Raw genomic sequence first — 25,168 nt, forward strand, 5'->3', positions numbered from 1 at the left:
GAACCGGAGGGCACCCGAGCATAGAAATAGCAAGAAAGAAAGGAAAAAAAGCAAAAAAAACCGCACGTAAAATCTAAAAAAACGCAAACGGACAACGAAAAAGGGGGGTGCAACACGAGGACTTCCCAGGGGGTCACCCATCCTAGTACTACTCTCGCCCAAGCACGTTTAACTGCGGAGTTCTGATGGGATCCGGTGCATTAGTGCTGGTATGATCGCACCCGAAATATTATCCATGTTTATTGTTTTTATGTGTTACAAGACGCAGAACCTCCTTTGTTTTGGTACGCGGGGCGTGGGACCCACGTGACCGATCGGCTCCGTTCCAAAAATACGAAAAGCATCAACCATGAACCGGAGGGCACCCGAGCATAGAAATAGCAAGAAAGAAAGGAAAAAAAGCAAAAAAAACCGCACGTAAAATCTAAAAAAACGCAAACGGACAACGAAAAAGGGGGGTGCAACACGAGGACTTCCCAGGGGGTCACCCATCCTAGTACTACTCTCGCCCAAGCACGCTTAACTGCGGAGTTCTGATGGGATCCGGTGCATTAGTGCTGGTATGATCGCACCCGAAATACTATCCATGTTTATTGTTTTTATGTGTTACAAGACGCAGAACCTCCTTTGTTTTGGTACGCGGGGCGTGGGACCCACGTGACCGATCGGCTCCGTTCCAAAAATACGAAAAGCATCAACCATGAACCGGAGGGCACCCGAGCATAGAAATAGCAAGAAAGAAAGGAAAAAAAAGCAAAAAAAACCGCACGTAAAATCTAAAAAAACGCAAACGGACAACGAAAAAGGGGGTGCAACACGAGGACTTCCTAGGGGGTCACCCATCCTAGTACTACTCTCGCCCAAGCACGCTTAACTGCGGAGTTCTGATGGGATCCGGTGCATTAGTGCTGGTATGATCGCACCCGAAATACTATCCATGTTTATTGTTTTTATGTGTTACAAGACGCAGAACCTCCTTTGTTTTGGTACGCGGGGCGTGGGACCCACGTGACCGATCGGCTCCGTTCCAAAAATACGAAAAGCATCAACCATGAACCGGAGGGCACCCGAGCATAGAAATAGCAAGAAAGAAAGGAAAAAAAGCAAAAAAACCGCACGTAAAATCTAAAAAAACGCAAACGGACAACGAAAAAGGGGGGTGCAACACGAGGACTTCCCAGGGGGTCACCCATCCTAGTACTACTCTCGCCCAAGCACGCTTAACTGCGGAGTTCTGATGGGATCCGGTGCATTAGTGCTGGTATGATCGCACCCGAAATACTATCCATGTTTATTGTTTTTATGTGTTACAAGACGCAGAACCTCCTTTGTTTTGGTACGCGGGGCGTGGGACCCACGTGACCGATCGGCTCCGTTCCAAAAATACGAAAAGCATCAACCATGAACCGGAGGGCACCCGAGCATAGAAATAACAAGAAAGAAAGGAAAAAAAAGCAAAAAAACCGCACGTAAAATCTAAAAAAACGCAAACGGACAACGAAAAAGGGGGGTGCAACACGAGGACTTCCCAGGGGGTCACCCATCCTAGTACTACTCTCGCCCAAGCACGCTTAACTGCGGAGTTCTGATGGGATCCGGTGCATTAGTGCTGGTATGATCGCACCCGAAATACTATCCATGTTTATTGTTTTTATGTGTTACAAGACGCAGAACCTCCTTTGTTTTGGTACGCGGGGCGTGGGACCCACGTGACCGATCGGCTCCGTTCCAAAAATACGAAAAGCATCAACCATGAACCGGAGGGCACCCGAGCATAGAAATAGCAAGAAAGAAAGGAAAAAAAGCAAAAAAAACCGCACGTAAAATCTAAAAAAACGCAAACGGACAACGAAAAAGGGGGGTGCAACACGAGGACTTCCCAGGGGGTCACCCATCCTAGTACTACTCTCGCCCAAGCACGTTTAACTGCGGAGTTCTGATGGGATCCGGTGCATTAGTGCTGGTATGATCGCACCCGAAATATTATCCATGTTTATTGTTTTTATGTGTTACAAGACGCAGAACCTCCTTTGTTTTGGTACGCGGGGCGTGGGACCCACGTGACCGATCGGCTCCGTTCCAAAAATACGAAAAGCATCAACCATGAACCGGAGGGCACCCGAGCATAGAAATAGCAAGAAAGAAAGGAAAAAAAGCAAAAAAAACCGCACGTAAAATCTAAAAAAACGCAAACGGACAACGAAAAAGGGGGGTGCAACACGAGGACTTCCCAGGGGGTCACCCATCCTAGTACTACTCTCGCCCAAGCACGCTTAACTGCGGAGTTCTGATGGGATCCGGTGCATTAGTGCTGGTATGATCGCACCCGAAATACTATCCATGTTTATTGTTTTTATGTGTTACAAGACGCAGAACCTCCTTTGTTTTGGTACGCGGGGCGTGGGACGCACGTGACCGATCGGCTCCGTTCCAAAAATACGAAAAGCATCAACCATGAACCGGAGGGCACCCGAGCATAGAAATAGCAAGAAAGAAAGGAAAAAAAAAAGCAAAAAAAACCGCACGTAAAATCTAAAAAAACGCAAACGGACAACGAAAAAGGGGGTGCAACACGAGGACTTCCCAGGGGGTCACCCATCCTAGTACTACTCTCGCCCAAGCACGCTTAACTGCGGAGTTCTGATGGGATCCGGTGCATTAGTGCTGGTATGATCGCACCCGAAATACTATCCATGTTTATTGTTTTTATGTGTTACAAGACGCAGAACCTCCTTTGTTTTGGTACGCGGGGCGTGGGACCCACGTGACCGATCGGCTCCGTTCCAAAAATACGAAAAGCATCAACCATGAACCGGAGGGCACCCGAGCATAGAAATAGCAAGAAAGAAAGGAAAAAAAAGCAAAAAAAAACCGCACGTAAAATCTAAAAAAACGCAAACGGACAACGAAAAAGGGGGTGCAACACGAGGACTTCCCAGGGGGTCACCCATCCTAGTACTACTCTCGCCCAAGCACGCTTAACTGCGGAGTTCTGATGGGATCCGGTGCATTAGTGCTGGTATGATCGCACCCGAAATACTATCCATGTTTATTGTTTTTATGTGTTACAAGACGCAGAACCTCCTTTGTTTTGGTACGCGGGGCGTGGGACCCACGTGACCGATCGGCTCCGTTCCAAAAATACGAAAAGCATCAACCATGAACCGGAGGGCACCCGAGCATAGAAATAGCAAGAAAGAAAGGAAAAAAAGCAAAAAAAACCGCACGTAAAATCTAAAAAAACGCAAACGGACAACGAAAAAGGGGGGTGCAACACGAGGACTTCCCAGGGGGTCACCCATCCTAGTACTACTCTCGCCCAAGCACGCTTAACTGCGGAGTTCTGATGGGATCCGGTGCATTAGTGCTGGTATGATCGCACCCGAAATACTATCCATGTTTATTGTTTTTATGTGTTACAAGACGCAGAACCTCCTTTGTTTTGGTACGCGGGGCGTGGGACGCACGTGACCGATCGGCTCCGTTCCAAAAATACGAAAAGCATCAACCATGAACCGGAGGGCACCCGAGCATAGAAATAGCAAGAAAGAAAGGAAAAAAAAGCAAAAAAAACCGCACGTAAAATCTAAAAAAACGCAAACGGACAACGAAAAAGGGGGTGCAACACGAGGACTTCCCAGGGGGTCACCCATCCTAGTACTACTCTCGCCCAAGCACGCTTAACTGCGGAGTTCTGATGGGATCCGGTGCATTAGTGCTGGTATGATCGCACCCGAAATACTATCCATGTTTATTGTTTTTATGTGTTACAAGACGCAGAACCTCCTTTGTTTTGGTACGCGGGGCGTGGGACCCACGTGACCGATCGGCTCCGTTCCAAAAATACGAAAAGCATCAACCATGAACCGGAGGGCACCCGAGCATAGAAATAGCAAGAAAGAAAGGAAAAAAAAGCAAAAAAAAACCGCACGTAAAATCTAAAAAAACGCAAACGGACAACGAAAAAGGGGGTGCAACACGAGGACTTCCCAGGGGGTCACCCATCCTAGTACTACTCTCGCCCAAGCACGCTTAACTGCGGAGTTCTGATGGGATCCGGTGCATTAGTGCTGGTATGATCGCACCCGAAATACTATCCATGTTTATTGTTTTTATGTGTTACAAGACGCAGAACCTCCTTTGTTTTGGTACGCGGGGCGTGGGACCCACGTGACCGATCGGCTCCGTTCCAAAAATACGAAAAGCATCAACCATGAACCGGAGGGCACCCGAGCATAGAAATAGCAAGAAAGAAAGGAAAAAAAGCAAAAAAAACCGCACGTAAAATCTAAAAAAACGCAAACGGACAACGAAAAAGGGGGGTGCAACACGAGGACTTCCCAGGGGGTCACCCATCCTAGTACTACTCTCGCCCAAGCACGCTTAACTGCGGAGTTCTGATGGGATCCGGTGCATTAGTGCTGGTATGATCGCACCCGAAATACTATCCATGTTTATTGTTTTTATGTGTTACAAGACGCAGAACCTCATTTGTTTTGGTATGCGGGGCGTGGGACCCACGTGACCGATCGGCTCCGTTCCAAAAATACGAAAAGCATCAACCATGAACCGGAGGGCACCCGAGCATAGAAATAGCAAGAAAGAAAGGAAAAAAAGCAAAAAAACCGCACGTAAAATCTAAAAAAACGCAAACGGACAACGAAAAAGGGGGGTGCAACACGAGGACTTCCCAGGGGGTCACCCATCCTAGTACTACTCTCGCCCAAGCACGCTTAACTGCGGAGTTCTGATGGGATACGGTGCATTAGTGCTGGTATGATCGCACCCGAAATACTATCCATGTTTATTGTTTTTATGTGTTACAAGACGCAGAACCTCCTTTGTTTTGGTACGCGGGGCGTGGGACGCACGTGACCGATCGGCTCCGTTCCAAAAATACGAAAAGCATCAACCATGAACCGGAGGGCACCCGAGCATAGAAATAGCAAGAAAGAAAGGAAAAAAAGCAAAAAAAAAACCGCACGTAAAATCTAAAAAAACGCAAACGGACAACGAAAAAGGGGGGTGCAACACGAGGACTTCCCAGGGGGTCACCCATCCTAGTACTACTCTCGCCCAAGCACGTTTAACTGCGGAGTTCTGATGGGATCCGGTGCATTAGTGCTGGTATGATCGCACCCGAAATACTATCCATGTTTATTGTTTTTATGTGTTACAAGACGCAGAACCTCCTTTGTTTTGGTACGCGGGGCGTGGGACCCACGTGACCGATCGGCTTCGTTCCAAAAATACGAAAAGCATCAACCATGAACCGGAGGGCACCCGAGCATAGAAATAGCAAGAAAGAAAGGAAAAAAAGCAAAAAAAACCACACGTAAAATCTAAAAAAACGCAAACGGACAACGAAAAAGGGGGGTGCAACACGAGGACTTCCCAGGGGGTCACACATCCTAGTACTACTCTCGCCCAAGCACGCTTAACTGCGGAGTTCTGATGGGATCCGGTGCATTAGTGCTGGTATGATCGCACCCGAAATACTATCCATGTTTATTGTTTTTATGTGTTACAAGACGCAGAACCTCCTTTGTTTTGGTACGCGGGGCGTGGGACGCACGTGACCGATCGGCTCCGTTCCAAAAATACGAAAAGCATCAACCATGAACCGGAGGGCACCCGAGCATAGAAATAGCAAGAAAGAAAGGAAAAAAAAGCAAAAAAAACCGCACGTAAAATCTAAAAAAACGCAAACGGACAACGAAAAAGGGGGTGCAACACGAGGACTTCCCAGGGGGTCACCCATCCTAGTACTACTCTCGCCCAAGCACGCTTAACTGCGGAGTTCTGATGGGATCCGGTGCATTAGTGCTGGTATGATCGCACCCGAAATACTATCCATGTTTATTGTTTTTATGTGTTACAAGACGCAGAACCTCCTTTGTTTTGGTACGCGGGGCGTGGGACCCACGTGACCGATCGGCTCCGTTCCAAAAATACGAAAAGCATCAACCATGAACCGGAGGGCACCCGAGCATAGAAATAGCAAGAAAGAAAGGAAAAAAAAGCAAAAAAAACCGCACGTAAAATCTAAAAAAACGCAAACGGACAACGAAAAAGGGGGTGCAACACGAGGACTTCCCAGGGGGTCACCCATCCTAGTACTACTCTCGCCCAAGAACGCTTAACTGCGGAGTTCTGATGGGATCCGGTGCATTAGTGCTGGTATGATCGCACCCGAAATACTATCCATGTTTATTGTTTTTATGTGTTACAAGACGCAGAACCTCCTTTGTTTTGGTATGCGGGGCGTGGGACCCACGTGACCGATCGGCTCCGTTCCAAAAATACGAAAAGCATCAACCATGAACCGGAGGGCACCCGAGCATAGAAATAGCAAGAAAGAAAGGAAAAAAAGCAAAAAAACCGCACGTAAAATCTAAAAAAACGCAAACGGACAACGAAAAAGGGGGGTGCAACACGAGGACTTCCCAGGGGGTCACCCATCCTAGTACTACTCTCGCCCAAGCACGCTTAACTGCGGAGTTCTGATGGGATCCGGTGCATTAGTGCTGGTATGATCGCACCCGAAATACTATCCATGTTTATTGTTTTTATGTGTTACAAGACGCAGAACCTCCTTTGTTTTGGTACGCGGGGCGTGGGACCCACGTGACCGATCGGCTCCGTTCCAAAAATACGAAAAGCATCAACCATGAACCGGAGGGCACCCGAGCATAGAAATAGCAAGAAAGAAAGGAAAAAAAAAGCAAAAAAAACCGCACGTAAAATCTAAAAAAACGCAAACGGACAACGAAAAAGGGGGTGCAACACGAGGACTTCCCAGGGGGTCACCCATCCTAGTACTACTCTCGCCCAAGCACGCTTAACTGCGGAGTTCTGATGGGATCCGGTGCATTAGTGCTGGTATGATCGCACCCGAAATACTATCCATGTTTATTGTTTTTATGTGTTACAAGACGCAGAACCTCCTTTGTTTTGGTACGCGGGGCGTGGGACCCACGTGACCGATCGGCTCCGTTCCAAAAATACGAAAAGCATCAACCATGAACCGGAGGGCACCCGAGCATAGAAATAGCAAGAAAGAAAGGAAAAAAAAGCAAAAAAAAACCGCACGTAAAATCTAAAAAAACGCAAACGGACAACGAAAAAGGGGGTGCAACACGAGGACTTCCCAGGGGGTCACCCATCCTAGTACTACTCTCGCCCAAGCACGCTTAACTGCGGAGTTCTGATGGGATCCGGTGCATTTGTGCTGGTATGATCGCACCCAAAATACTATCCATGTTTATTGTTTTTATGTGTTACAAGACGCAGAACCTCCTTTGTTTTGGTACGCGGGGCGTGGGACCCACGTGACCGATCGGCTCCGTTCCAAATATACGAAAAGCATCAACCATGAACCGGAGGGCACCCGAGCATAGAAATAGCAAGAAAGAAAGGAAAAAAAGCAAAAAAAACCGCACGTAAAATCTAAAAAAACGCAAACGGACAACGAAAAAGGGGGGTGCAACACGAGGACTTCCCAGGGGGTCACCCATCCTAGTACTACTCTCGCCCAAGCACGCTTAACTGCGGAGTTCTGATGGGATCCGGTGCATTAGTGCTGGTATGATCGCACCCGAAATACTATCCATGTTTATTGTTTTTATGTGTTACAAGACGCAGAACCTCCTTTGTTTTGGTACGCGGGGCGTGGGACGCACGTGACCGATCGGCTCCATTCCAAAAATACGAAAAGCATCAACCATGAACCGGAGGGCACCCGAGCATAGAAATAGCAAGAAAGAAAGGAAAAAAAAGCAAAAAAAACCGCACGTAAAATCTAAAAAAACGCAAACGGACAACGAAAAAGGGGGTGCAACACGAGGACTTCCCAGGGGGTCACCCATCCTAGTACTACTCTCGCCCAAGCACGCTTAACTGCGGAGTTCTGATGGGATCCGGTGCATTAGTGCTGGTATGATCGCACCCGAAATACTATCCATGTTTATTGTTTTTATGTGTTACAAGACGCAGAACCTCCTTTGTTTTGGTACGCGGGGCGTGGGACCCACGTGACCGATCGGCTCCGTTCCAAAAATACGAAAAGCATCAACCATGAACCGGAGGGCACCCGAGCATAGAAATAGCAAGAAAGAAAGGAAAAAAAAGCAAAAAAAAACCGCACGTAAAATCTAAAAAAACGCAAACGGACAACGAAAAAGGGGGTGCAACACGAGGACTTCCCAGGGGGTCACCCATCCTAGTACTACTCTCGCCCAAGCACGCTTAACTGCGGAGTTCTGATGGGATCCGGTGCATTAGTGCTGGTATGATCGCACCCGAAATACTATCCATGTTTATTGTTTTTATGTGTTACAAGACGCAGAACCTCCTTTGTTTTGGTACGCGGGGCGTGGGACCCACGTGACCGATCGGCTCCGTTCCAAAAATACGAAAAGCATCAACCATGAACCGGAGGGCACCCGAGCATAGAAATAGCAAGAAAGAAAGGAAAAAAAGCAAAAAAAACCGCACGTAAAATCTAAAAAAACGCAAACGGACAACGAAAAAGGGGGGTGCAACACGAGGACTTCCCAGGGGGTCACCCATCCTAGTACTACTCTCGCCCAAGCACGCTTAACTGCGGAGTTCTGATGGGATCCGGTGCATTAGTGCTGGTATGATCGCACCCGAAATACTATCCATGTTTATTGTTTTTATGTGTTACAAGACGCAGAACCTCATTTGTTTTGGTATGCGGGGCGTGGGACCCACGTGACCGATCGGCTCCGTTCCAAAAATACGAAAAGCATCAACCATGAACCGGAGGGCACCCGAGCATAGAAATAGCAAGAAAGAAAGGAAAAAAAGCATAAAAACCGCACGTAAAATCTAAAAAAACGCAAACGGACAACGAAAAAGGGGGGTGCAACACGAGGACTTCCCAGGGGGTCACCCATCCTAGTACTACTCTCGCCCAAGCACGCTTAACTGCGGAGTTCTGATGGGATACGGTGCATTAGTGCTGGTATGATCGCACCCGAAATACTATCCATGTTTATTGTTTTTATGTGTTACAAGACGCAGAACCTCCTTTGTTTTGGTACGCGGGGCGTGGGACGCACGTGACCGATCGGCTCCGTTCCAAAAATACGAAAAGCATCAACCATGAACCGGAGGGCACCCGAGCATAGAAATAGCAAGAAAGAAAGGAAAAAAAGCAAAAAAAAAACCGCACGTAAAATCTAAAAAAACGAAAACGGACAACGAAAAAGGGGGGTGCAACACGAGGACTTCCCAGGGGGTCACCCATCCTAGTACTACTCTCGCCCAAGCACGTTTAACTGCGGAGTTCTGATGGGATCCGGTGCATTAGTGCTGGTATGATCGCACCCGAAATACTATCCATGTTTATTGTTTTTATGTGTTACAAGACGCAGAACCTCCTTTGTTTTGGTACGCGGGGCGTGGGACCCACGTGACCGATCGGCTCCGTTCCAAAAATACGAAAAGCATCAACCATGAACCGGAGGGCACCCGAGCATAGAAATAGCAAGAAAGAAAGGAAAAAAAGCAAAAAAAACCACACGTAAAATCTAAAAAAACGCAAACGGACAACGAAAAAGGGGGGTGCAACACGAGGACTTCCCAGGGGGTCACCCATCCTAGTACTACTCTCGCCCAAGCACGCTTAACTGCGGAGTTCTGATGGGATCCGGTGCATTAGTGCTGGTATGATCGCACCCGAAATACTATCCATGTTTATTGTTTTTATGTGTTACAAGACGCAGAACCTCCTTTGTTTTGGTACGCGGGGCGTGGGACGCACGTGACCGATCGGCTCCGTTCCAAAAATACGAAAAGCATCAACCATGAACCGGAGGGCACCCGAGCATAGAAATAGCAAGAAAGAAAGGAAAAAAAAGCAAAAAAAACCGCACGTAAAATCTAAAAAAACGCAAACGGACAACGAAAAAGGGGGTGCAACACGAGGACTTCCCAGGGGGTCACCCATCCTAGTACTACTCTCGCCCAAGCACGCTTAACTGCGGAGTTCTGATGGGATCCGGTGCATTAGTGCTGGTATGATCGCACCCGAAATACTATCCATGTTTATTGTTTTTATGTGTTACAAGACGCAGAACCTCCTTTGTTTTGGTACGCGGGGCGTGGGACCCACGTGACCGATCGGCTCCGTTCCAAAAATACGAAAAGCATCAACCATGAACCGGAGGGCACCCGAGCATAGAAATAGCAAGAAAGAAAGGAAAAAAAAGCAAAAAAAACCGCACGTAAAATCTAAAAAAACGCAAACGGACAACGAAAAAGGGGGTGCAACACGAGGACTTCCCAGGGGGTCACCCATCCTAGTACTACTCTCGCCCAAGCACGCTTAACTGCGGAGTTCTGATGGGATCCGGTGCATTAGTGCTGGTATGATCGCACCCGAAATACTATCCATGTTTATTGTTTTTATGTGTTACAAGACGCAGAACCTCCTTTGTTTTGGTATGCGGGGCGTGGGACCCACGTGACCGATCGGCTCCGTTCCAAAAATACGAAAAGCATCAACCATGAACCGGAGGGCACCCGAGCATAGAAATAGCAAGAAAGAAAGGAAAAAAAGCAAAAAAACCGCACGTAAAATCTAAAAAAACGCAAACGGACAACGAAAAAGGGGGGTGCAACACGAGGACTTCCCAGGGGGTCACCCATCCTAGTACTACTCTCGCCCAAGCACGCTTAACTGCGGAGTTCTGATGGGATCCGGTGCATTAGTGCTGGTATGATCGCACCCGAAATACTATCCATGTTTATTGTTTTTATGTGTTACAAGACGCAGAACCTCCTTTGTTTTGGTACGCGGGGCGTGGGACCCACGTGACCGATCGGCTCCGTTCCAAAAATACGAAAAGCATCAACCATGAACCGGAGGGCACCCGAGCATTGAAATAGCAAGAAAGAAAGGAAAAAAAGCAAAAAAAAACCGCACGTAAAATCTAAAAAAACGCAAACGGACAACGAAAAAGGGGGTGCAACACGAGGACTTCCCAGGGGGTCACCCATCCTAGTACTACTCTCGCCCAAGCACGCTTAACTGCGGAGTTCTGATGGGATCCGGTGCATTAGTGCTGGTATGATCGCACCCGAAATACTATCCATGTTTATTGTTTTTATGTGTTACAAGACGCAGAACCTCCTTTGTTTTGGTACGCGGGGCGTGGGACCCACGTGACCGATCGGCTCCGTTCCAAAAATACGAAAAGCATCAACCATGAACCGGAGGGCACCCGAGCATAGAAATAGCAAGAAAGAAAGGAAAAAAAAGCAAAAAAAACCGCACGTAAAATCTAAAAAAACGCAAACGGACAACGAAAAAGGGGGTGCAACACGAGGACTTCCCAGGGGGTCACCCATCCTAGTACTACTCTCGCCCAAGCACGCTTAACTGCGGAGTTCTGATGGGATCCGGTGCATTAGTGCTGGTATGATCGCACCGGAAATACTATCCATGTTTATTGTTTTTATGTGTTACAAGACGCAGAACCTCCTTTGTTTTGGTACGCGGGGCGTGGGACGCACGTGACCGATCGGCTCCGTTCCAAAAATACGAAAAGCATCAACCATGAACCGGAGGGCACCCGAGCATAGAAATAGCAAGAAAGAAAGGAAAAAAAGCAAAAAAACCGCACGTAAAATCTAAAAAAACGCAAACGGACAACGAAAAAGGGGGGTGCAACACGAGGACTTCCCAGGGGGTCACCCATCCTAGTACTACCCTCGCCCAAGCACGCTTAACTGCGGAGTTCTGATGGGATCCGGTGCATTAGTGCTGGTATGATCGCACCCGAAATACTATCCATGTTTAATGTTTTTATGTGTTACAAGACGCAGAACCTCCTTTGTTTTGGTACGCGGGGCGTGGGACGCACGTGACCGATCGGCTCCGTTCCAAAAATACGAAAAGCATCAACCATGAACCGGAGGGCACCCGAGCATAGAAATAGCAAGAAAGAAAGGAAAAAAAAGCAAAAAAAACCGCACGTAAAATCTAAAAAAACGCAAACGGACAACGAAAAAGGGGGTGCAACACGAGGACTTCCCAGGGGGTCACCCATCCTAGTACTACTCTCGCCCAAGCACGCTTAACTGCGGAGTTCTGATGGGATCCGGTGCATTAGTGCTGGTATGATCGCACCCGAAATACTATCCATGTTTATTGTTTTTATGTGTTACAAGACGCAGAACCTCCTTTGTTTTGGTACGCGGGGCGTGGGACCCACGTGACCGATCGGCTCCGTTCCAAAAATACGAAAAGCATCAACCATAAACCGGAGGGCACCCGAGCATAGAAATAGCAAGAAAGAAAGGAAAAAAACCAAAAAAAACCGCACGTAAAATCTAAAAAAACGCAAACGGACAACGAAAAAGGGGGGTGCAACACGAGGACTTCCCAGGGGTCACCCATCCTAGTACTACTCTCGCCCAAGCACGCTTAACTGCGGAGTTCTGATGGGATCCGGTGCATTAGTGCTGGTATGATCGCACCCGAAATACTATCCATGTTTATTGTTTTTATGTGTTACAAGACGCAGAACCTCCTTTGTTTTGGTATGCGGGGCGTGGGACCCACGTGACCGATCGGCTCCGTTCCAAAAATACGAAAAGCATCAACCATGAACCGGAGGGCACCCGAGCATAGAAATAGCAAGAAAGAAAGGAAAAAAAGCAAAAAAACCGCACGTAAAATCTAAAAAAACGCAAACGGACAACGAAAAAGGGGGGTGCAACACGAGAACTTCCCAGGGGGTCACCCATCCTAGTACTACTCTCGCCCAAGCACGCTTAACTGCGGAGTTCTGATGGGATCCGGTGCATTAGTGCTGGTATGATCGCACCCGAAATACTATCCATGTTTAATGTTTTTATGTGTTACAAGACGCAGAACCTCCTTTGTTTTGGTACGCGGGGCGTGGGACCCACGTGACCGATCGGCTCCGTTCCAAAAATACGAAAAGCATCAACCATGAACCGGAGGGCACCCGAGCATAGAAATAGCAAGAAAGAAAGGAAAAAAAGCAAAAAAACCGCACGTAAAATCTAAAAAAACGCAAACGGACAACGAAAAAGGGGGGTGCAACACGAGGACTTCCCAGGGGGTCACCCATCCTAGTACTACTCTCGCCCAAGCACGCTTAACTGCGGAGTTCTGATGGGATCCGGTGCATTAGTGCTGGTATGATCGCACCCGAAATACTATCCATGTTTATTGTTTTTATGTGTTACAAGACGCAGAACCTCCTTTGTTTTGGTACGCGGGGCGTGGGACGCACGTGACCGATTGGCTCCGTTCCAAAAATACGAAAAGCATCAACCATGAACCGGAGGGCACCCGAGCATAGAAATAGCAAGAAAGAAAGGAAAAAAAGCAAAAAAACCGCACGTAAAATCTAAAAAAACGCAAACGGACAACGAAAAAGGGGGGTGCAACACGAGGACTTCCCAGGGGGTCACCCATCCTAGTATTACTCTCGCCCAAGCACGCTTAACTGCGGAGTTCTGATGGGATCCGGTGCATTAGTGCTGGTATGATCGCACCCGAAATACTATCCATGTTTATTGCTTTTATGTGTTACAAGACGCAGAACCTCCTTTGTTTTGGTACGCGGGGCGTGGGACGCACGTGACCGATCGGCTCCGTTCCAAAAATACGAAAAGCATCAACCATGAACCGGAGGGCACCCGAGCATAGAAATAGCAAGAAAGAAAGGAAAAAAAAGCAAAAAAAACCGCACGTAAAATCTAAAAAAACGCAAACGGACAACGAAAAAGGGGGTGCAACACGAGGACTTCCCAGGGGGTCACCCATCCTAGTACTACTCTCGCCCAAGCACGCTTAACTGCGGAGTTCTGATGGGATCCGGTGCATTAGTGCTGGTATGATCGCACCCGAAATACTATCCATGTTTATTGTTTTTATGTGTTACAAGACGCAGAACCTCCTTTGTTTTGGTATGCGGGGCGTGGGACCCACGTGACCGATCGGCTCCGTTCCAAAAATACGAAAAGCATCAACCATGAACCGGAGGGCACCCGAGCATAGAAATAGCAAGAAAGAAAGGAAAAAAAGCAAAAAAACCGCACGTAAAATCTAAAAAAACGCAAACGGACAACGAAAAAGGGGGGTGCAACACGAGGACTTCCCAGGGGGTCACCCATCCTAGTACTACTCTCGCCCAAGCACGTTTAACTGCGGAGTTCTGATGGGATCCGGTGCATTAGTGCTGGTATGATCGCACCCGAAATACTATCCATGTTTATTGTTTTTATGTGTTACAAGACGCAGAACCTCCTTTGTTTTGGTACGCGGGGCGTGGGACCCACGTGACCGATCGGCTCCGTTCCAAAAATACGAAAAGCATCAACCATGAACCGGAGGGCACCCGAGCATTGAAATAGCAAGAAAGAAAGGAAAAAAAAGCAAAAAAAACCGCACGTAAAATCTAAAAAAACGCAAACGGACAACGAAAAAGGGGGTGCAACACGAGGACTTCCCAGGGGGTCACCCATCCTAGTACTACTCTCGCCCAAGCACGCTTAACTGCGGAGTTCTGATGGGATCCGGTGCATTAGTGCTGGTATGATCGCACCCGAAATACTATCCATGTTTATTGTTTTTATGTGTTACAAGACGCAGAACCTCCTTTGTTTTGGTACGCGGGGCGTGGGACGCACGTGACCGATCGGCTCCGTTCCAAAAATACGAAAAGCATCAACCATGAACCGGAGGGCACCCGAGCATAGAAATAGCAAGAAAGAAAGGAAAAAAAGCAAAAAAACCGCACGTAAAATCTAAAAAAACGCAAACGGACAACGAAAAAGGGGGGTGCAACACGAGGACTTCCCAGGGGGTCACCCATCCTAGTACTACTCTCGCCCAAGCACGCTTAACTGCGGAGTTCTGATGGGATCCGGTGCATTAGTGCTGGTATGATCGCACCCGAAATACTATCCATGTTTATTGTTTTTATGTGTTACAAGACGCAGAACCTCCTTTGTTTTGGTACGCGGGGCGTGGGACCCACGTGACCGATCGGCTCCGTTCCAAAAATACGAAAAGCATCAACCATGAACCGGAGAGCACCCGAGCATAGAAATAGCAAGAAAGAAAGGAAAAAAAGCAAAAAAACCGCACGTAAAATCTAAAAAAACGCAAACGGACAACGAAAAAGGGGGGTGCAACACGAGGACTTCCCAGGGGGTCACCCATCCTAGTACTACTCTCGTCCAAGCACGCTTAACTGCGGAGTTCTGATGGGATCCGGTGCATTAGTGCTGGTATGATCGCACCCGAAATACTATCCATGTTTATTGTTTTTATGTGTTATAAGACGCAGAACCTCCTTTGTTTTGGTACGCGGGGCGTGGGACGCACGTGACCGATCGGCTCCGTTCCAAAAATACGAAAAGCATCAACCATGAACCGGAGGGCACCCGAGCATAGAAATAGCAAGAAAGAAAGGAAAAAAAGCAAAAAAACCGCACGTAAAATCTAAAAAAACGCAAACGGACAACGAAAAAGGGGGGTGCAACACGAGGACTTCCCAGGGGGTCACCCATCCTAGTACTACCCTCGCCCAAGCACGCTTAACTGCGGAGTTCTGATGGGATCCGGTGCATTAGTGCTGGTATGATCGCACCCGAAATACTATCCATGTTTAATGTTTTTATGTGTTACAAGACGCAGAACCTCCTTTGTTTTGGTACGCGGGGCGTGGGACGCACGTGACCGATCGGCTCCGTTCCAAAAATACGAAAAGCATCAACCATGAACCGGAGGGCACCCGAGCATAGAAATAGCAAGAAAGAAAGGAAAAAAAAGCAAAAAAAACCGCACGTAAAATCTAAAAAAACGCAAACGGACAACGAAAAAGGGGGTGCAACACGAGGACTTCCCAGGGGGTCACCCATCCTAGTACTACTCTCGCCCAAGCACGCTTAACTGCGGAGTTCTGATGGGATCCGGTGCATTAGTGCTGGTATGATCGCACCCGAAATACTATCCATGTTTATTGTTTTTATGTGTTACAAGACGCAGAACCTCCTTTGTTTTGGTACGCGGGGCGTGGGACCCACGTGACCGATCGGCTCCGTTCCAAAAATACGAAAAGCATCAACCATAAACCGGAGGGCACCCGAGCATAGAAATAGCAAGAAAGAAAGGAAAAAAACCAAAAAAAACCGCACGTAAAATCTAAAAAAACGCAAACGGACAACGAAAAAGGGGGGTGCAACACGAGGACTTCCCAGGGGTCACCCATCCTAGTACTACTCTCGCCCAAGCACGCTTAACTGCGGAGTTCTGATGGGATCCGGTGCATTAGTGCTGGTATGATCGCACCCGAAATACTATCCATGTTTATTGTTTTTATGTGTTATAAGACGCAGAACCTCCTTTGTTTTGGTACGCGGGGCGTGGGACGCACGTGACCGATCGGCTCCGTTCCAAAAATACGAAAAGCATCAACCATGAACCGGAGGGCACCCGAGCATAGAAATAGCAAGAAAGAAAGGAAAAAAAGCAAAAAAACCGCACGTAAAATCTAAAAAAACGCAAACGGACAACGAAAATGGGGGTGCAACACGAGGACTTCCCAGGGGGTCACCCATCCTAGTACTACTCTCGCCCAAGCACGCTTAACTGCGGAGTTCTGATGGGATCCGGTGCATTAGTGCTGGTATGATCGCACCCGAAATACTATCCATGTTTATTGTTTTTATGTGTTACAAGACGCAGAACCTCCTTTGTTTTGGTACGCGGGGCGTGGTACCCACGTGACCGATCGGCTCCGTTCCAAAAATACGAAAAGCATCAACCATGAACCGGAGGGCACCCGAGCATAGAAATAGCAAGAAAGAAAGGAAAAAAAAGCAAAAAAAACCGCACGTAAAATCTAAAAAAACGCAAACGGACAACGAAAAAGGGGGTGCAACACGAGGACTTCCCAGGGGGTCACCCATCCTAGTACTACTCTCGCCCAAGCACGCTTAACTGCGGAGTTCTGATGGGATCCGGTGCATTAGTGCTGGTATGATCGCACCCGAAATACTATCCATGTTTATTGTTTTTATGTGTTACAAGACGCAGAACCTCCTTTGTTTTGGTACGCGGGGCGTGGGACGCACGTGACCGATCGGCTCCGTTCCAAAAATACGAAAAGCATCAACCATGAACCGGAGGGCACCCGAGCATAGAAATAGCAAGAAAGAAAGGAAAAAAAGCAAAAAAACCGCACGTAAAATCTAAAAAAACGCAAACGGACAACGAAAAAGGGGGGTGCAACACGAGGACTTCCCAGGGGGTCACCCATCCTAGTACTACCCTCGCCCAAGCACGCTTAACTGCGGAGTTCTGATGGGATCCGGTGCATTAGTGCTGGTATGATCGCACCCGAAATACTATCCATGTTTAATGTTTTTATGTGTTACAAGACGCAGAACCTCCTTTGTTTTGGTACGCGGGGCGTGGGACGCACGTGACCGATCGGCTCCGTTCCAAAAATACGAAAAGCATCAACCATGAACCGGAGGGCACCCGAGCATAGAAATAGCAAGAAAGAAAGGAAAAAAAAGCAAAAAAAACCACACGTAAAATCTAAAAAAACGCAAACGGACAACGAAAAAGGGGGTGCAACACGAGGACTTCCCAGGGGGTCACCCATCCTAGTACTACTCTCGCCCAAGCACGCTTAACTGCGGAGTTCTGATGGGATCCGGTGCATTAGTGCTGGTATGATCGCACCCGAAATACTATCCATGTTTATTGTTTTTATGTGTTACAAGACGCAGAACCTCCTTTGTTTTGGTACGCGGGGCGTGGGACCCACGTGACCGATCGGCTCCGTTCCAAAAATACGAAAAGCATCAACCATAAACCGGAGGGCACCCGAGCATAGAAATAGCAAGAAAGAAAGGTAAAAAACCAAAAAAAACCGCACGTAAAATCTAAAAAAACGCAAACGGACAACGAAAAAGGGGGGTGCAACACGAGGACTTCCCAGGGGTCACCCATCCTAGTACTACTCTCGCCCAAGCACGCTTAACTGCGGAGTTCTGATGGGATCCGGTGCATTAGTGCTGGTATGATCGCACCCGAAATACTATCCATGTTTATTGTTTTTATGTGTTACAAGACGCAGAACCTCCTTTGTTTTGGTATGCGGGGCGTGGGACCCACGTGACCGATCGGCTCCGTTCCAAAAATACGAAAACCATCAACCATGAACCGGAGGGCACCCGAGCATAGAAATAGCAAGAAAGAAAGGAAAAAAAGCAAAAAAACCGCACGTAAAATCTAAAAAAACGCAAACGGACAACGAAAAAGGGGGGTGCAACACGAGAACTTCCCAGGGGGTCACCCATCCTAGTACTACTCTCGCCCAAGCACGCTTAACTGCGGAGTTCTGATGGGATCCGGTGCATTAGTGCTGGTATGATCGCACCCGAAATACTATCCATGTTTAATGTTTTTATGTGTTACAAGACGCAGAACCTCCTTTGTTTTGGTACGCGGGGCGTGGGACCCACGTGACCGATCGGCTCCGTTCCAAAAATACGAAAAGCATCAACCATGAACCGGAGGGCACCCGAGCATAGAAATAGCAAGAAAGAAAGGAAAAAAAGCAAAAAAACCGCACGTAAAATCTAAAAAAACGCAAACGGACAACGAAAAAGGGGGGTGCAACACGAGGACTTCCCAGGGGGTCACCCATCCTAGTACTACTCTCGCCCAAGCACGCTTAACTGCGGAGTTCTAATGGGATCCGGTGCATTAGTGCTGGTATGATCGCACCCGAAATACTATCCATGTTTATTGTTTTTATGTGTTACAAGACGCAGAACCTCCTTTGTTTTGGTACGCGGGGCGTGGGACGCACGTGACCGATGGGCTCCGTTCCAAAAATACGAAAAGCATCAACCATGAACCGGAGGGCACCCGAGCATAGAAATAGCAAGAAAGAAAGGAAAAAAAGCAAAAAAACCGCACGTAAAATCTAAAAAAACGCAAACGGACAACGAAAAAGGGGGGTGCAACACGAGGACTTCCCAGGGGGTCACCCATCCTAGTACTACTCTCGCCCAAGCACGCTTAACTGCGGAGCTCTGATGGGATCCGGTGCATTAGTGCTGGTATGATCGCACCCGAAATACTATCCATGTTTATTGCTTTTATGTGTTACAAGACGCAGAACCTCCTTTGTTTTGGTACGCGGGGCGTGGGACGCACGTGACCGATCGGCTCCGTTCCAAAAATACGAAAAGCATCAACCATGAACCGGAGGGCACCCGAGCATAGAAATAGCAAGAAAGAAAGGAAAAAAAACCAAAAAAAACCGCACGTAAAATCTAAAAAAACGCAAACGGACAACGAAAAAGGGGGTGCAACACGAGGACTTCCCAGGGGGTCACCCATCCTAGTACTACTCTCGCCCAAGCACGCTTAACTGCGGAGTTCTGATGGGATCCGGTGCATTAGTGCTGGTATGATCGCACCCGAAATACTATCCATGTTTATTGTTTTTATGTGTTACAAGACGCAGAACCTCCTTTGTTTTGGTACGCGGGGCGTGGGACCCACGTGACCGATCGGCTCCGTTCCAAAAATACGAAAAGCATCAACCATAAACCGGAGGGCACCCGAGCATAGAAATAGCAAGAAAGAAAGGAAAAAAAGCAAAAAAAACCGCACGTAAAATCTAAAAAAACGCAAACGGACAACGAAAAAGGGGGGTGCAACACGTGGACTTCCCAGGGGGTCACCCATCCTAGTACTACTCTCGCCCAAGCACGCTTAACTGCGGAGTTCTGATGGGATCCGGTGCATTAGTGCTGGTATGATCGCACCCGAAATACTATCCATGTTTATTGTTTTTATGTGTTACAAGACGCAGAACCTCCTTTGTTTTGGTATGCGGGGCGTGGGACCCACGTGACCGATCGGCTCCGTTCCAAAAATACGAAAAGCATCAACCATGAACCGGAGGGCACCCGAGCATAGAAATAGCAAGAAAGAAAGGAAAAAAAGCAAAAAAACCGCACGTAAAATCTAAAAAAACGCAAACGGACAACGAAAAAGGGGGGTGCAACACGAGAACTTCCCAGGGGGTCACCCATCCTAGTACTACTCTCGCCCAAGCACGCTTAACTGCGGAGTTCTGATGGGATCAGGTGCATTAGTGCTGGTATGATCGCACCCGAAATACTATCCATGTTTATTGTTTTTATGTGTTACAAGACGCAGAACCTCCTTTGTTTTGGTACGCGGGGCGTGGGACGCACGTGACCGATCGGCTCCGTTCCAAAAATACGAAAAGCATCAACCATGAACCGGAGGGCACCCGAGCATAGAAATAGCAAGAAAGAAAGGAAAAAAAGCAAAAAAACCGCACGTAAAATCTAAAAAAACGCAAACGGACAACGAAAAAGGGGGGTGCAACACGAGGACTTCCCAGGGGGTCACCCATCCTAGTACTACTCTCGCCCAAGCACGCTTAACTGCGGAGTTCTGATGGGATCCGGTGCATTAGTGCTGGTATGATTGCACCCGAAATACTATCCATGTTTATTGTTTTTATGTGTTACAAGACGCAGAACCTCCTTTGTTTTGGTACGCGGGGCGTGGGACCCACGTGACCGATCGGCTCCGTTCCAAAAATACGAAAAGCATCAACCATGAACCGGAGGGCACCCGAGCATAGAAATAGCAAGAAAGAAAGGAAAAAAAGCAAAAAAACCGCACGTAAAATCTAAAAAAACGCAAACGGACAACGAAAAAGGGGGGTGCAACACGAGGACTTCCCAGGGGGTCACCCATCCTAGTACTACCCTCGCCCAAGCACGCTTAACTGCGGAGTTCTGATGGGATCCGGTGCATTAGTGCTGGTATGATCGCACCCGAAATACTATCCATGTTTAATGTTTTTATGTGTTACAAGACGCAGAACCTCCTTTGTTTTGGTACGCGGGGCGTGGGACGCACGTGACCGATCGGCTCCGTTCCAAAAATACGAAAAGCATCAACCATGAACCGGAGGGCACCCGAGCATAGAAATAGCAAGAAAGAAAGGAAAAAAAAGCAAAAAAAACCGCACGTAAAATCTAAAAAAACGCAAACGGACAACGAAAAAGGGGGTGCAACACGAGGACTTCCCAGGGGGTCACCCATCCTAGTACTACTCTCGCCCAAGCACGCTTAACTGCGGAGTTCTGATGGGATCCGGTGCATTAGTGCTGGTATGATCGCACCCGAAATACTATCCATGTTTATTGTTTTTATGTGTTACAAGACGCAGAACCTCCTTTGTTTTGGTACGCGGGGCGTGGGACCCACGTGACCGATCGGCTCCGTTCCAAAAATACGAAAAGCATCAACCATAAACCGGAGGGCACCCGAGCATAGAAATAGCAAGAAAGAAAGGTAAAAAACCAAAAAAAACCGCACGTAAAATCTAAAAAAACGCAAACGGACAACGAAAAAGGGGGGTGCAACACGAGGACTTCCCAGGGGTCACCCATCCTAGTACTACTCTCGCCCAAGCACGCTTAACTGCGGAGTTCTGATGGGATCCGGTGCATTAGTGCTGGTATGATCGCACCCGAAATACTATCCATGTTTATTGTTTTTATGTGTTACAAGACGCAGAACCTCCTTTGTTTTGGTATGCGGGGCGTGGGACCCACGTGACCGATCGGCTCCGTTCCAAAAATACGAAAACCATCAACCATGAACCGGAGGGCACCCGAGCATAGAAATAGCAAGAAAGAAAGGAAAAAAAGCAAAAAAACCGCACGTAAAATCTAAAAAAACGCAAACGGACAACGAAAAAGGGGGGTGCAACACGAGAACTTCCCAGGGGGTCACCCATCCTAGTACTACTCTCGCCCAAGCACGCTTAACTGCGGAGTTCTGATGGGATCCGGTGCATTAGTGCTGGTATGATCGCACCCGAAATACTATCCATGTTTAATGTTTTTATGTGTTACAAGACGCAGAACCTCCTTTGTTTTGGTACGCGGGGCGTGGGACCCACGTGACCGATCGGCTCCGTTCCAAAAATACGAAAAGCATCAACCATGAACCGGAGGGCACCCGAGCATAGAAATAGCAAGAAAGAAAGGAAAAAAAGCAAAAAAACCGCACGTAAAATCTAAAAAAACGCAAACGGACAACGAAAAAGGGGGGTGCAACACGAGGACTTCCCAGGGGGTCACCCATCCTAGTACTACTCTCGCCCAAGCACGCTTAACTGCGGAGTTCTAATGGGATCCGGTGCATTAGTGCTGGTATGATCGCACCCGAAATACTATCCATGTTTATTGTTTTTATGTGTTACAAGACGCAGAACCTCCTTTGTTTTGGTACGCGGGGCGTGGGACGCACGTGACCGATGGGCTCCGTTCCAAAAATACGAAAAGCATCAACCATGAACCGGAGGGCACCCGAGCATAGAAATAGCAAGAAAGAAAGGAAAAAAAGCAAAAAAACCGCACGTAAAATCTAAAAAAACGCAAACGGACAACGAAAAAGGGGGGTGCAACACGAGGACTTCCCAGGGGGTCACCCATCCTAGTACTACTCTCGCCCAAGCACGCTTAACTGCGGAGCTCTGATGGGATCCGGTGCATTAGTGCTGGTATGATCGCACCCGAAATACTATCCATGTTTATTGCTTTTATGTGTTACAAGACGCAGAACCTCCTTTGTTTTGGTACGCGGGGCGTGGGACGCACGTGACCGATCGGCTCCGTTCCAAAAATACGAAAAGCATCAACCATGAACCGGAGGGCACCCGAGCATAGAAATAGCAAGAAAGAAAGGAAAAAAAAGCAAAAAAAACCGCACGTAAAATCTAAAAAAACGCAAACGGACAACGAAAAAGGGGGTGCAACACGAGGACTTCCCAGGGGGTCACCCATCCTAGTACTACTCTCGCCCAAGCACGCTTAACTGCGGAGTTCTGATGGGATCCGGTGCATTAGTGCTGGTATGATCGCACCCGAAATACTATCCATGTTTATTGTTTTTATGTGTTACAAGACGCAGAACCTCCTTTGTTTTGGTACGCGGGGCGTGGGACCCACGTGACCGATCGGCTCCGTTCCAAAAATACGAAAAGCATCAACCATAAACCGGAGGGCACCCGAGCATAGAAATAGCAAGAAAGAAAGGAAAAAAAGCAAAAAAAACCGCACGTAAAATCTAAAAAAACGCAAACGGACAACGAAAAAGGGGGGTGCAACACGTGGACTTCCCAGGGGGTCACCCATCCTAGTACTACTCTCGCCCAAGCACGCTTAACTGCGGAGTTCTGATGGGATCCGGTGCATTAGTGCTGGTATGATCGCACCCGAAATACTATCCATGTTTATTGTTTTTATGTGTTACAAGACGCAGAACCTCCTTTGTTTTGGTATGCGGGGCGTGGGACCCACGTGACCGATCGGCTCCGTTCCAAAAATACGAAAAGCATCAACCATGAACCGGAGGGCACCCGAGCATAGAAATAGCAAGAAAGAAAGGAAAAAAAGCAAAAAAACCGCACGTAAAATCTAAAAAAACGCAAACGGACAACGAAAAAGGGGGGTGCAACACGAGAACTTCCCAGGGGGTCACCCATCCTAGTACTACTCTCGCCCAAGCACGCTTAACTGCGGAGTTCTGATGGGATCAGGTGCATTAGTGCTGGTATGATCGCACCCGAAATACTATCCATGTTTATTGTTTTTATGTGTTACAAGACGCAGAACCTCCTTTGTTTTGGTACGCGGGGCGTGGGACGCACGTGACCGATCGGCTCCGTTCCAAAAATACGAAAAGCATCAACCATGAACCGGAGGGCACCCGAGCATAGAAATAGCAAGAAAGAAAGGAAAAAAAGCAAAAAAACCGCACGTAAAATCTAAAAAAACGCAAACGGACAACGAAAAAGGGGGGTGCAACACGAGGACTTCCCAGGGGGTCACCCATCCTAGTACTACTCTCGCCCAAGCACGCTTAACTGCGGAGTTCTGATGGGATCCGGTGCATTAGTGCTGGTATGATCGCACCCGAAATACTATCCATGTTTATTGTTTTTATGTGTTACAAGACGCAGAACCTCCTTTGTTTTGGTACGCGGGGCGTGGGACCCACGTGACCGATCGGCTCCGTTCCAAAAATACGAAAAGCATCAACCATGAACCGGAGGGCACCCGAGCATAGAAATAGCAAGAAAGAAAGGAAAAAAAAGCAAAAAAAACCGCACGTAAAATCTAAAAAAACGCAAACGGACAACGAAAAAGGGGGTGCAACACGAGGACTTCCCAGGGGGTCACCCATCCTAGTACTACTCTCGCCCAAGCACGCTTAACTGCGGAGTTCTGATGGGATCCGGTGCATTAGTGCTGGTATGATCGCACCCGAAATACTATCCATGTTTATTGTTTTTATGTGTTACAAGACGCAGAACCTCCTTTGTTTTGGTACGCGGGGCGTGGGACGCACGTGACCGATCGGCTCCGTTCCAAAAATACGAAAAGCATCAACCATGAACCGGAGGGCACCCGAGCATAGAAATAGCAAGAAAGAAAGGAAAAAAGCAAAAAAACCGCACGTAAAATCTAAAAAAACGCAAACGGACAACGAAAAAGGGGGGTGCAACACGAGGACTTCCCAGGGGGTCACCCATCCTAGTACTACTCTCGCCCAAGCACGCTTAACTGCGGAGTTCTGATGGGATCCGGTGCATTAGTGCTGGTATGATCGCACCCGAAATACTATCCATGTTTATTGTTTTTATGTGTTACAAGACGCAGAACCTCCTTTGTTTTGGTACGCGGGGCGTGGGACCCACGTGACCGATCGGCTCCGTTCCAAAAATACGAAAAGCATCAACCATGAACCGGAGGGCACCCGAGCATAGAAATAGCAAGAACGAAAGGAAAAAAAGCAAAAAAACCGCACGTAAAATCTAAAAAAACGCAAACGGACAACGAAAAAGGGGGGTGCAACACGAGGACTTCCCAGGGGGTCACCCATCCTAGTACTACTCTCGCCCAAGCACGCTTAACTGCGGAGTTCTGATGGGATCCGGTGCATTAGTGCTGGTATGATCGCACCCGAAATACTATCCATGTTTATTGTTTTTATGTGTTACAAGACGCAGAA

The 25,168-nt window shown here is 47.9% G+C and overlaps 72 non-coding genes across 72 annotated transcripts; all 72 read right to left on the bottom strand.

Moving 5' to 3' along the window:
• Positions 1-104: 104 nt before the first annotated feature.
• LOC145083227 (5S ribosomal RNA) lies at positions 105-223 on the bottom strand. Its single transcript, XR_013697707.1, has one exon. It is a non-coding gene; the product is annotated as a 5S ribosomal RNA (ribosomal RNA).
• A 232-nt stretch (positions 224-455) lies between these two features.
• Positions 456-574, bottom strand: LOC145079154 (5S ribosomal RNA). The gene has a single exon (XR_013694676.1). It is a non-coding gene; the product is annotated as a 5S ribosomal RNA (ribosomal RNA).
• Positions 575-806: 232 nt separating this feature from the next.
• Positions 807-925, bottom strand: LOC145083375 (5S ribosomal RNA). Its single transcript, XR_013697849.1, has one exon. It is a non-coding gene; the product is annotated as a 5S ribosomal RNA (ribosomal RNA).
• Positions 926-1,156: 231 nt separating this feature from the next.
• On the bottom strand, positions 1,157-1,275 carry LOC145079166 (5S ribosomal RNA). The gene has a single exon (XR_013694687.1). It is a non-coding gene; the product is annotated as a 5S ribosomal RNA (ribosomal RNA).
• A 232-nt stretch (positions 1,276-1,507) lies between these two features.
• On the bottom strand, positions 1,508-1,626 carry LOC145079177 (5S ribosomal RNA). The gene has a single exon (XR_013694698.1). It is a non-coding gene; the product is annotated as a 5S ribosomal RNA (ribosomal RNA).
• A 232-nt stretch (positions 1,627-1,858) lies between these two features.
• LOC145083228 (5S ribosomal RNA) lies at positions 1,859-1,977 on the bottom strand. The gene has a single exon (XR_013697708.1). It is a non-coding gene; the product is annotated as a 5S ribosomal RNA (ribosomal RNA).
• A 232-nt stretch (positions 1,978-2,209) lies between these two features.
• On the bottom strand, positions 2,210-2,328 carry LOC145079189 (5S ribosomal RNA). The gene has a single exon (XR_013694710.1). It is a non-coding gene; the product is annotated as a 5S ribosomal RNA (ribosomal RNA).
• A 234-nt stretch (positions 2,329-2,562) lies between these two features.
• On the bottom strand, positions 2,563-2,681 carry LOC145079201 (5S ribosomal RNA). Its single transcript, XR_013694721.1, has one exon. It is a non-coding gene; the product is annotated as a 5S ribosomal RNA (ribosomal RNA).
• A 233-nt stretch (positions 2,682-2,914) lies between these two features.
• On the bottom strand, positions 2,915-3,033 carry LOC145079213 (5S ribosomal RNA). The gene has a single exon (XR_013694732.1). It is a non-coding gene; the product is annotated as a 5S ribosomal RNA (ribosomal RNA).
• Positions 3,034-3,265: 232 nt separating this feature from the next.
• Positions 3,266-3,384, bottom strand: LOC145079224 (5S ribosomal RNA). The gene has a single exon (XR_013694743.1). It is a non-coding gene; the product is annotated as a 5S ribosomal RNA (ribosomal RNA).
• A 232-nt stretch (positions 3,385-3,616) lies between these two features.
• Positions 3,617-3,735, bottom strand: LOC145079236 (5S ribosomal RNA). The gene has a single exon (XR_013694754.1). It is a non-coding gene; the product is annotated as a 5S ribosomal RNA (ribosomal RNA).
• Positions 3,736-3,968: 233 nt separating this feature from the next.
• On the bottom strand, positions 3,969-4,087 carry LOC145079248 (5S ribosomal RNA). The gene has a single exon (XR_013694766.1). It is a non-coding gene; the product is annotated as a 5S ribosomal RNA (ribosomal RNA).
• Positions 4,088-4,319: 232 nt separating this feature from the next.
• On the bottom strand, positions 4,320-4,438 carry LOC145079260 (5S ribosomal RNA). Its single transcript, XR_013694777.1, has one exon. It is a non-coding gene; the product is annotated as a 5S ribosomal RNA (ribosomal RNA).
• A 231-nt stretch (positions 4,439-4,669) lies between these two features.
• On the bottom strand, positions 4,670-4,788 carry LOC145084981 (5S ribosomal RNA). Its single transcript, XR_013699400.1, has one exon. It is a non-coding gene; the product is annotated as a 5S ribosomal RNA (ribosomal RNA).
• A 234-nt stretch (positions 4,789-5,022) lies between these two features.
• Positions 5,023-5,141, bottom strand: LOC145083230 (5S ribosomal RNA). The gene has a single exon (XR_013697710.1). It is a non-coding gene; the product is annotated as a 5S ribosomal RNA (ribosomal RNA).
• Positions 5,142-5,373: 232 nt separating this feature from the next.
• On the bottom strand, positions 5,374-5,492 carry LOC145084865 (5S ribosomal RNA). The gene has a single exon (XR_013699291.1). It is a non-coding gene; the product is annotated as a 5S ribosomal RNA (ribosomal RNA).
• Positions 5,493-5,724: 232 nt separating this feature from the next.
• LOC145079272 (5S ribosomal RNA) lies at positions 5,725-5,843 on the bottom strand. Its single transcript, XR_013694791.1, has one exon. It is a non-coding gene; the product is annotated as a 5S ribosomal RNA (ribosomal RNA).
• Positions 5,844-6,075: 232 nt separating this feature from the next.
• LOC145084521 (5S ribosomal RNA) lies at positions 6,076-6,194 on the bottom strand. The gene has a single exon (XR_013698964.1). It is a non-coding gene; the product is annotated as a 5S ribosomal RNA (ribosomal RNA).
• A 231-nt stretch (positions 6,195-6,425) lies between these two features.
• LOC145079283 (5S ribosomal RNA) lies at positions 6,426-6,544 on the bottom strand. The gene has a single exon (XR_013694804.1). It is a non-coding gene; the product is annotated as a 5S ribosomal RNA (ribosomal RNA).
• A 233-nt stretch (positions 6,545-6,777) lies between these two features.
• Positions 6,778-6,896, bottom strand: LOC145079295 (5S ribosomal RNA). The gene has a single exon (XR_013694817.1). It is a non-coding gene; the product is annotated as a 5S ribosomal RNA (ribosomal RNA).
• Positions 6,897-7,129: 233 nt separating this feature from the next.
• LOC145083200 (5S ribosomal RNA) lies at positions 7,130-7,248 on the bottom strand. The gene has a single exon (XR_013697683.1). It is a non-coding gene; the product is annotated as a 5S ribosomal RNA (ribosomal RNA).
• A 232-nt stretch (positions 7,249-7,480) lies between these two features.
• LOC145079306 (5S ribosomal RNA) lies at positions 7,481-7,599 on the bottom strand. Its single transcript, XR_013694828.1, has one exon. It is a non-coding gene; the product is annotated as a 5S ribosomal RNA (ribosomal RNA).
• Positions 7,600-7,831: 232 nt separating this feature from the next.
• LOC145079318 (5S ribosomal RNA) lies at positions 7,832-7,950 on the bottom strand. The gene has a single exon (XR_013694839.1). It is a non-coding gene; the product is annotated as a 5S ribosomal RNA (ribosomal RNA).
• Positions 7,951-8,183: 233 nt separating this feature from the next.
• Positions 8,184-8,302, bottom strand: LOC145079329 (5S ribosomal RNA). Its single transcript, XR_013694850.1, has one exon. It is a non-coding gene; the product is annotated as a 5S ribosomal RNA (ribosomal RNA).
• Positions 8,303-8,534: 232 nt separating this feature from the next.
• LOC145079341 (5S ribosomal RNA) lies at positions 8,535-8,653 on the bottom strand. Its single transcript, XR_013694861.1, has one exon. It is a non-coding gene; the product is annotated as a 5S ribosomal RNA (ribosomal RNA).
• Positions 8,654-8,884: 231 nt separating this feature from the next.
• Positions 8,885-9,003, bottom strand: LOC145084982 (5S ribosomal RNA). The gene has a single exon (XR_013699401.1). It is a non-coding gene; the product is annotated as a 5S ribosomal RNA (ribosomal RNA).
• A 234-nt stretch (positions 9,004-9,237) lies between these two features.
• On the bottom strand, positions 9,238-9,356 carry LOC145083231 (5S ribosomal RNA). The gene has a single exon (XR_013697711.1). It is a non-coding gene; the product is annotated as a 5S ribosomal RNA (ribosomal RNA).
• Positions 9,357-9,588: 232 nt separating this feature from the next.
• LOC145079353 (5S ribosomal RNA) lies at positions 9,589-9,707 on the bottom strand. The gene has a single exon (XR_013694873.1). It is a non-coding gene; the product is annotated as a 5S ribosomal RNA (ribosomal RNA).
• Positions 9,708-9,939: 232 nt separating this feature from the next.
• Positions 9,940-10,058, bottom strand: LOC145079365 (5S ribosomal RNA). The gene has a single exon (XR_013694882.1). It is a non-coding gene; the product is annotated as a 5S ribosomal RNA (ribosomal RNA).
• Positions 10,059-10,290: 232 nt separating this feature from the next.
• Positions 10,291-10,409, bottom strand: LOC145079377 (5S ribosomal RNA). The gene has a single exon (XR_013694894.1). It is a non-coding gene; the product is annotated as a 5S ribosomal RNA (ribosomal RNA).
• Positions 10,410-10,640: 231 nt separating this feature from the next.
• On the bottom strand, positions 10,641-10,759 carry LOC145079389 (5S ribosomal RNA). Its single transcript, XR_013694905.1, has one exon. It is a non-coding gene; the product is annotated as a 5S ribosomal RNA (ribosomal RNA).
• A 232-nt stretch (positions 10,760-10,991) lies between these two features.
• Positions 10,992-11,110, bottom strand: LOC145079401 (5S ribosomal RNA). The gene has a single exon (XR_013694917.1). It is a non-coding gene; the product is annotated as a 5S ribosomal RNA (ribosomal RNA).
• A 232-nt stretch (positions 11,111-11,342) lies between these two features.
• On the bottom strand, positions 11,343-11,461 carry LOC145084427 (5S ribosomal RNA). The gene has a single exon (XR_013698870.1). It is a non-coding gene; the product is annotated as a 5S ribosomal RNA (ribosomal RNA).
• A 231-nt stretch (positions 11,462-11,692) lies between these two features.
• On the bottom strand, positions 11,693-11,811 carry LOC145076292 (5S ribosomal RNA). The gene has a single exon (XR_013692643.1). It is a non-coding gene; the product is annotated as a 5S ribosomal RNA (ribosomal RNA).
• Positions 11,812-12,043: 232 nt separating this feature from the next.
• Positions 12,044-12,162, bottom strand: LOC145079413 (5S ribosomal RNA). Its single transcript, XR_013694928.1, has one exon. It is a non-coding gene; the product is annotated as a 5S ribosomal RNA (ribosomal RNA).
• A 232-nt stretch (positions 12,163-12,394) lies between these two features.
• LOC145084658 (5S ribosomal RNA) lies at positions 12,395-12,512 on the bottom strand. The gene has a single exon (XR_013699094.1). It is a non-coding gene; the product is annotated as a 5S ribosomal RNA (ribosomal RNA).
• A 231-nt stretch (positions 12,513-12,743) lies between these two features.
• Positions 12,744-12,862, bottom strand: LOC145081403 (5S ribosomal RNA). The gene has a single exon (XR_013695962.1). It is a non-coding gene; the product is annotated as a 5S ribosomal RNA (ribosomal RNA).
• Positions 12,863-13,093: 231 nt separating this feature from the next.
• Positions 13,094-13,212, bottom strand: LOC145079425 (5S ribosomal RNA). The gene has a single exon (XR_013694939.1). It is a non-coding gene; the product is annotated as a 5S ribosomal RNA (ribosomal RNA).
• Positions 13,213-13,443: 231 nt separating this feature from the next.
• On the bottom strand, positions 13,444-13,562 carry LOC145084457 (5S ribosomal RNA). Its single transcript, XR_013698899.1, has one exon. It is a non-coding gene; the product is annotated as a 5S ribosomal RNA (ribosomal RNA).
• A 232-nt stretch (positions 13,563-13,794) lies between these two features.
• Positions 13,795-13,913, bottom strand: LOC145079436 (5S ribosomal RNA). Its single transcript, XR_013694950.1, has one exon. It is a non-coding gene; the product is annotated as a 5S ribosomal RNA (ribosomal RNA).
• A 231-nt stretch (positions 13,914-14,144) lies between these two features.
• On the bottom strand, positions 14,145-14,263 carry LOC145083232 (5S ribosomal RNA). The gene has a single exon (XR_013697712.1). It is a non-coding gene; the product is annotated as a 5S ribosomal RNA (ribosomal RNA).
• Positions 14,264-14,495: 232 nt separating this feature from the next.
• Positions 14,496-14,614, bottom strand: LOC145079449 (5S ribosomal RNA). Its single transcript, XR_013694964.1, has one exon. It is a non-coding gene; the product is annotated as a 5S ribosomal RNA (ribosomal RNA).
• Positions 14,615-14,845: 231 nt separating this feature from the next.
• LOC145079460 (5S ribosomal RNA) lies at positions 14,846-14,964 on the bottom strand. The gene has a single exon (XR_013694974.1). It is a non-coding gene; the product is annotated as a 5S ribosomal RNA (ribosomal RNA).
• Positions 14,965-15,195: 231 nt separating this feature from the next.
• LOC145083341 (5S ribosomal RNA) lies at positions 15,196-15,314 on the bottom strand. Its single transcript, XR_013697815.1, has one exon. It is a non-coding gene; the product is annotated as a 5S ribosomal RNA (ribosomal RNA).
• A 231-nt stretch (positions 15,315-15,545) lies between these two features.
• LOC145079442 (5S ribosomal RNA) lies at positions 15,546-15,664 on the bottom strand. Its single transcript, XR_013694956.1, has one exon. It is a non-coding gene; the product is annotated as a 5S ribosomal RNA (ribosomal RNA).
• Positions 15,665-15,896: 232 nt separating this feature from the next.
• On the bottom strand, positions 15,897-16,015 carry LOC145079472 (5S ribosomal RNA). The gene has a single exon (XR_013694985.1). It is a non-coding gene; the product is annotated as a 5S ribosomal RNA (ribosomal RNA).
• A 232-nt stretch (positions 16,016-16,247) lies between these two features.
• On the bottom strand, positions 16,248-16,365 carry LOC145084660 (5S ribosomal RNA). The gene has a single exon (XR_013699096.1). It is a non-coding gene; the product is annotated as a 5S ribosomal RNA (ribosomal RNA).
• Positions 16,366-16,595: 230 nt separating this feature from the next.
• LOC145079484 (5S ribosomal RNA) lies at positions 16,596-16,714 on the bottom strand. The gene has a single exon (XR_013694995.1). It is a non-coding gene; the product is annotated as a 5S ribosomal RNA (ribosomal RNA).
• A 232-nt stretch (positions 16,715-16,946) lies between these two features.
• On the bottom strand, positions 16,947-17,065 carry LOC145079495 (5S ribosomal RNA). The gene has a single exon (XR_013695006.1). It is a non-coding gene; the product is annotated as a 5S ribosomal RNA (ribosomal RNA).
• Positions 17,066-17,296: 231 nt separating this feature from the next.
• LOC145080570 (5S ribosomal RNA) lies at positions 17,297-17,415 on the bottom strand. The gene has a single exon (XR_013695172.1). It is a non-coding gene; the product is annotated as a 5S ribosomal RNA (ribosomal RNA).
• A 232-nt stretch (positions 17,416-17,647) lies between these two features.
• Positions 17,648-17,766, bottom strand: LOC145079508 (5S ribosomal RNA). The gene has a single exon (XR_013695019.1). It is a non-coding gene; the product is annotated as a 5S ribosomal RNA (ribosomal RNA).
• Positions 17,767-17,998: 232 nt separating this feature from the next.
• On the bottom strand, positions 17,999-18,116 carry LOC145084661 (5S ribosomal RNA). The gene has a single exon (XR_013699097.1). It is a non-coding gene; the product is annotated as a 5S ribosomal RNA (ribosomal RNA).
• Positions 18,117-18,347: 231 nt separating this feature from the next.
• On the bottom strand, positions 18,348-18,466 carry LOC145081519 (5S ribosomal RNA). The gene has a single exon (XR_013696073.1). It is a non-coding gene; the product is annotated as a 5S ribosomal RNA (ribosomal RNA).
• A 231-nt stretch (positions 18,467-18,697) lies between these two features.
• On the bottom strand, positions 18,698-18,816 carry LOC145083149 (5S ribosomal RNA). Its single transcript, XR_013697634.1, has one exon. It is a non-coding gene; the product is annotated as a 5S ribosomal RNA (ribosomal RNA).
• A 231-nt stretch (positions 18,817-19,047) lies between these two features.
• On the bottom strand, positions 19,048-19,166 carry LOC145083697 (5S ribosomal RNA). The gene has a single exon (XR_013698161.1). It is a non-coding gene; the product is annotated as a 5S ribosomal RNA (ribosomal RNA).
• Positions 19,167-19,398: 232 nt separating this feature from the next.
• On the bottom strand, positions 19,399-19,517 carry LOC145079519 (5S ribosomal RNA). Its single transcript, XR_013695030.1, has one exon. It is a non-coding gene; the product is annotated as a 5S ribosomal RNA (ribosomal RNA).
• A 232-nt stretch (positions 19,518-19,749) lies between these two features.
• On the bottom strand, positions 19,750-19,868 carry LOC145082927 (5S ribosomal RNA). The gene has a single exon (XR_013697425.1). It is a non-coding gene; the product is annotated as a 5S ribosomal RNA (ribosomal RNA).
• A 231-nt stretch (positions 19,869-20,099) lies between these two features.
• LOC145084511 (5S ribosomal RNA) lies at positions 20,100-20,218 on the bottom strand. Its single transcript, XR_013698954.1, has one exon. It is a non-coding gene; the product is annotated as a 5S ribosomal RNA (ribosomal RNA).
• A 231-nt stretch (positions 20,219-20,449) lies between these two features.
• LOC145082861 (5S ribosomal RNA) lies at positions 20,450-20,568 on the bottom strand. Its single transcript, XR_013697362.1, has one exon. It is a non-coding gene; the product is annotated as a 5S ribosomal RNA (ribosomal RNA).
• A 231-nt stretch (positions 20,569-20,799) lies between these two features.
• Positions 20,800-20,918, bottom strand: LOC145080938 (5S ribosomal RNA). Its single transcript, XR_013695509.1, has one exon. It is a non-coding gene; the product is annotated as a 5S ribosomal RNA (ribosomal RNA).
• A 232-nt stretch (positions 20,919-21,150) lies between these two features.
• LOC145079531 (5S ribosomal RNA) lies at positions 21,151-21,269 on the bottom strand. The gene has a single exon (XR_013695042.1). It is a non-coding gene; the product is annotated as a 5S ribosomal RNA (ribosomal RNA).
• Positions 21,270-21,501: 232 nt separating this feature from the next.
• On the bottom strand, positions 21,502-21,619 carry LOC145084662 (5S ribosomal RNA). Its single transcript, XR_013699098.1, has one exon. It is a non-coding gene; the product is annotated as a 5S ribosomal RNA (ribosomal RNA).
• A 231-nt stretch (positions 21,620-21,850) lies between these two features.
• Positions 21,851-21,969, bottom strand: LOC145081638 (5S ribosomal RNA). Its single transcript, XR_013696185.1, has one exon. It is a non-coding gene; the product is annotated as a 5S ribosomal RNA (ribosomal RNA).
• A 231-nt stretch (positions 21,970-22,200) lies between these two features.
• Positions 22,201-22,319, bottom strand: LOC145083150 (5S ribosomal RNA). The gene has a single exon (XR_013697635.1). It is a non-coding gene; the product is annotated as a 5S ribosomal RNA (ribosomal RNA).
• Positions 22,320-22,550: 231 nt separating this feature from the next.
• On the bottom strand, positions 22,551-22,669 carry LOC145083699 (5S ribosomal RNA). Its single transcript, XR_013698163.1, has one exon. It is a non-coding gene; the product is annotated as a 5S ribosomal RNA (ribosomal RNA).
• Positions 22,670-22,901: 232 nt separating this feature from the next.
• Positions 22,902-23,020, bottom strand: LOC145079543 (5S ribosomal RNA). Its single transcript, XR_013695053.1, has one exon. It is a non-coding gene; the product is annotated as a 5S ribosomal RNA (ribosomal RNA).
• Positions 23,021-23,252: 232 nt separating this feature from the next.
• LOC145083046 (5S ribosomal RNA) lies at positions 23,253-23,371 on the bottom strand. The gene has a single exon (XR_013697537.1). It is a non-coding gene; the product is annotated as a 5S ribosomal RNA (ribosomal RNA).
• Positions 23,372-23,602: 231 nt separating this feature from the next.
• LOC145084512 (5S ribosomal RNA) lies at positions 23,603-23,721 on the bottom strand. Its single transcript, XR_013698955.1, has one exon. It is a non-coding gene; the product is annotated as a 5S ribosomal RNA (ribosomal RNA).
• Positions 23,722-23,952: 231 nt separating this feature from the next.
• On the bottom strand, positions 23,953-24,071 carry LOC145079555 (5S ribosomal RNA). The gene has a single exon (XR_013695055.1). It is a non-coding gene; the product is annotated as a 5S ribosomal RNA (ribosomal RNA).
• Positions 24,072-24,303: 232 nt separating this feature from the next.
• LOC145079567 (5S ribosomal RNA) lies at positions 24,304-24,422 on the bottom strand. Its single transcript, XR_013695056.1, has one exon. It is a non-coding gene; the product is annotated as a 5S ribosomal RNA (ribosomal RNA).
• Positions 24,423-24,652: 230 nt separating this feature from the next.
• Positions 24,653-24,771, bottom strand: LOC145079578 (5S ribosomal RNA). The gene has a single exon (XR_013695057.1). It is a non-coding gene; the product is annotated as a 5S ribosomal RNA (ribosomal RNA).
• Positions 24,772-25,002: 231 nt separating this feature from the next.
• On the bottom strand, positions 25,003-25,121 carry LOC145079590 (5S ribosomal RNA). The gene has a single exon (XR_013695058.1). It is a non-coding gene; the product is annotated as a 5S ribosomal RNA (ribosomal RNA).
• Positions 25,122-25,168: the final 47 nt, after the last annotated feature.

This window comes from Lactuca serriola, chromosome 1, assembly GCF_051521515.1.
Source record: "Lactuca serriola cultivar US96UC23 chromosome 1, Lser_US96UC23_V15, whole genome shotgun sequence".
In the NCBI taxonomy this organism is placed as follows: Eukaryota; Viridiplantae; Streptophyta; class Magnoliopsida; order Asterales; family Asteraceae; genus Lactuca; species Lactuca serriola.